Source organism: Octopus bimaculoides, chromosome 15 (genome assembly GCF_001194135.2).
Source record: "Octopus bimaculoides isolate UCB-OBI-ISO-001 chromosome 15, ASM119413v2, whole genome shotgun sequence".
NCBI lineage: Eukaryota > Metazoa > Mollusca > Cephalopoda > Octopoda > Octopodidae > Octopus > Octopus bimaculoides.
Window position 1 is genome coordinate 20,472,600 of NC_068995.1, and position 4,690 is coordinate 20,477,289.

The window sequence follows — 4,690 nt, forward strand, 5'->3', positions numbered from 1 at the left end:
TTTTTTTTTTTTTTTTTTTTTTTTTTACTCTTTCTTTTCTGTAGGCTGATGACTAAGTTCATGTAAGTTAGACAGGCAGAGCTAAAAACTGCCTCGATGATGTGAGTAATTAGAAACTACACACATTCTACTAGCAATGCATTCACCAACAGTAGTACTTAAGATATCTCTCTAGGCCATGTTGGATAAGCAAGAAAGCTTTATAGATTTATACTACATATTCTCTCTTTCGAGTGTTGGTCCTCGATAAACTGACATGGCGAGGGTGGTTTTATATATATATATATATATATATGATTCTGTGTGTGTAATTTATGGAGAGTTTTATTTTTAGGTTAGTGCTCATATATTGTTTATTTGTATTATCTCGGTTAATTACACTCGCATACAAAAGAAAATTGCTATCAGTTGTTGTGTTGCTATCTCTTCTATTTTCTCCTCTGTGTGTGTGTATAACATACACCCTCGCAGTGTGTGTCTGTATATGTATATACACACACACACACCCCTTCTAGGCACTCTATTACTCCATTCTTGTGGAATTCCTATTACATAGCTATTATCTCGCCTTTTTTCTAATGGCTTACTCATTCCGTTAGTCTTCGCACAGAAGTCTTAAATTTCATTTCATTTCGTTATTTATTTTCCTTGTTTCTTCAGTCATTCCTCCTATTATTTGTTTATTCTTTCAAAGCAAAATATTACATGTTTTAATGTGCATTAAACAGCTTTTTCTTGCTTCTATTTCTCCTTTTAAAGCATAAATATAAAAGCAACCCCCAACTGTAAAGCTAGCAAGGCAAAGCCATTAGTACTAACATACTTTGGTTTTACTTGTCTTTTCGTATATTAATGCAATATAAATAGAATTTTGGCACTTCGTGTACCCAATAAGCTTAGGAACAGTAACAAAAATCGTTTACTCTTGTCAACTAAACTTATTTGTCATCTTTTGCTGTTTCTGTTGGGTCATGACCTATTATTATTGTTACTACTACTATTAGTATTCTTTCCTTACTATATATACACATCTATATACTGCAGCATCACGCCAATTTTCGTCTAACAAATTTTTGTTCTCTCTCTGAGCTTATATATATATATTAACTATTACTTTGTTTTGCTGTCTAGATATTGTACACTATAATACTTCCAAACTATGTATATACATATATATATACTTCAAAGATTCTAGTGCCATTCGAAGCCATTTTCTTCTATGACTCATTTATACGTCTTTTATTTTTTCCTCTCTGTCAAAAATTTTTTATGAACCAATTAAAATATCAAAAATAAAGAAAAAAAGGTTGTAGATAAGCATTATGCAGTTAGTTTTATAATCATTTTGTGTAATTAATGTTATATAATCCTCGTTGCTTTGGGTTTTTTGTCTTACTATCTGCACGCCTTTGTTCTGACAACGTGTGTGCGTGTGTGCGCGCGTGTTCAGTGTATATAATTGTGTTTTTCTGTTATGAATTATAAAATTAATAGCTATTGTGTCGCAAGTCTACTTTTCGTTTTCGAAAGCTTAACTAATTACAAATCAATAATTTGCTATAAGTGTGTGTGTGTGTGTGTGTGGATAACACACACATACTCACTCACACACACACACGCATTTAGTGATTAACAATAGAAAAACTATAACTTTCTATTGTATTTCTATCCTCATGAGAGATAATGATATAAAAAGATTTTTTTTTAATTTAGTGCTGAATGTTTTGTAATTAGTATTAATAATTCGCTATGAACTTGTTATATTAAATTACTAATACAAAGTTAGTGTTGTATGCACACATATACACTCAAGCTGACGCACATGCTGTGGATGAGTTAAACATGATGGGTGGGGGTGATACTCCCCTCTTTGTTTAGTGATATCAACGTGTCGTATATACACCCTCATCGATTAATGTGTACTATACTGAAATATATACCCGCGTACGTCAGAACTTTTTATAAATGGCAACATTTTCTGTATAACGTATGTGCATATACGTATAGAATACATCTGTTAGCAAATGTATGTATATATATATATATATATATATATATATTGTATACACCTATATAGGTAATTTATACACACGTGTACTACTGTTTACGTAAAATCGACAAATGTATGTGTGTGTGTATATATATATATATATATACACGCACACACACACACACACACACATAACTACAGCAATCCCCAGAGCACTGTTTTTGGCTATACACACGTGTGTATATTCATATGGCAATTATGTATGAGGTCTGAATTGTTAGTATTATTGAATGCAGCATTAAATGTGAAGTGTCTTATTATAATACTCATGTTGGATCATACATTTGATACGTATATTATTCCTAAATGTTTCTTTTATATTTTTAGAATATCAATGTTGGATCGCAGCCGAGATACATTTGTCATCTCAGTCCTTTATTTCATTAAAGATCATGTGCACAGGTTTAGATGTTGAAACGAATCATTTCGAACAAAGGAGATTTTATGTATTCTCCAATTTCTTTTAACTGTATCGTTTAATTTCAACTCTATTGACATTATTAAAAGAAATATTGTTCTTGTATTTCCATAATTATCACATAATCAGTTACCTAATTCTAATTTATAATTACATTTGGGTTTTTGTTGTCGACATTGACCTGCATTTTATCAGTGGACGTGATCCACTATCATATCTCACCCTATTTTAGTAGTGGAGGAGTTAAGATTCACGGGTGATCTTCAGTTAGATTAATATTTCTAGTTTGTTATATTATTATTATTACTACACAGCTTTACTCTTCTTCAATCCTGTTCTATCTTCTAAGCACCCAACCGCCATAATTCTTGAGTTTCTAATTTTTCTCATGTAAAATGTCAGCGGTAGCATTCTTGACATAGCATCTTCGACATCACTAACACAACCTCATTTTAAGAGTTCATTTCGTATGGCTAAATTCGAATTCGCTGGTGGGAAACGCCTTTACTAAAATACTAAAATCATCACATTTGCTATATATGTATGTATGCACGAGTGTATATACATAAGTATATACACATACATATACACACATATAACACCATGTTGTAAGACATTAAACACGTTAAAACTGCATGACGTTGTTTTGTGTGCATACATACAGGCATACTGTTTATATATACATATATATAGATATATATGTGTGTGTGTATGTATAATGCACTTAGACATAAGTATTATACATTATGCACATTCATTTAATATACATTCCCTATATGTCTAACTCGTGCAAACACTAAACATGCACATTAGAATTGTGTGTGTAATTATATATATATATATGTGCCTTTGTCTATTTTCATTCAGTTAAAATGACTGTAAAATTTGGTTGACATTCTTTGAAAATTCAACTCCGTTTATTTTTCAAAAACCAGTGTTAATATAGACAAGACTATACACCCGGTGCCCGAATTTCTACACTATACATATCGGTTCTTCTCTCGGAAAAAAAATTTTTTTTTTCTTTTTTGAGGTTTTTATTATATCTATTTCAAATGTCTTGTGTTCTGAAGAAAAAAAAAATTAATTTTTCTATTTCAAGAATTGTAAAATAAATAACGTTGCCTCCTGTCAGTTGCTGTTTTATGCATGGCTGTTCTCCCGGTGTCGTCGAAAATAGTGCGACAGATCATCAATAGCCCTGCTGGATAAAGGAAAGTTGTTTTTACTAATAAATCTCGCATTATTTATTACGAAACTATGGTTTTAAGACAAAATAAATTTATAAAGAGAAGGAAAAAAACCCAGAAAAGTGCACATCACATTGTTGTTGTAACTGGTTAGTCAACTTTATATTTTTTACCTTGGCGTCAAGGAAAGTAACATTTATGTATAAATGTTTATGTGGGTAGTAATTCTATTTGTGTTTTTGTGTGCATGTGTGTATAATTGAGGCTTTTCTTTTATACACACGCACACATTTAGCAGTTTTGCTTTCAGGCGCGTGTACATTATATGACGTAAGTGTACAGTATGTGTACGCATACATACATTGCCTCTATGTGTAACACAGGCACAATATAGCTATGTATATAGGTAAAAATACATGAGCGAGAAAAGTGCGAGTAAGGCAGCAAGTCTCTAGTGACTAGTCTAATCTATCTAGTAGTCTGTCTGAACTTGTGCTGTTTACTCGGTTAAACATATATCTTAGCCTTGCGATACACACATATATATAAATAAAATGTGTGTGAGAGAGAGTGAGTCTCGATCAACCGTGCATGTTCTCGGCTATGGCTGCTCTCGCCTTCTGCGCCTTATTTCTTTTCCTCATCGCCAAAACATTTGTTCTCTTCATCTAACACGTACACGCGTACTTGATGCCGACTACACAGATACATATACCACACACACCTACACACGTAACTCGCTGAGCCTCAACTCCAGTTGTAATTTTCACTTTGTTGTTGAAGGCGCGCACACATTCACACACACGGACTCGCTCACACTCTTTATACGCGCACGCATGCACATCCCTGCATTTCTAATATATAGCTATTTTTTATACGGTTTACATAGTCGCAAAATTGATACACAAGCTTCTTTGAAATACGTATCTGTCGCTCTCTTCTTCCTCTCTATGTACACGCACTTGTATATCCATATACACTCTCTACACACGCGCGTTGATTATATATATATATATATATATATATATATAT

At 32.5% G+C, this 4,690-nt stretch overlaps 1 protein-coding gene across 1 annotated transcript in view; it reads left to right on the top strand.

Moving 5' to 3' along the window:
* Positions 1-4,690, top strand: part of LOC106871964 (RNA-binding protein MEX3B) — a 78,708-nt gene that overhangs the window by 3,558 nt on the left and 70,460 nt on the right. The gene's annotated exons all lie outside the window — the stretch shown is intronic.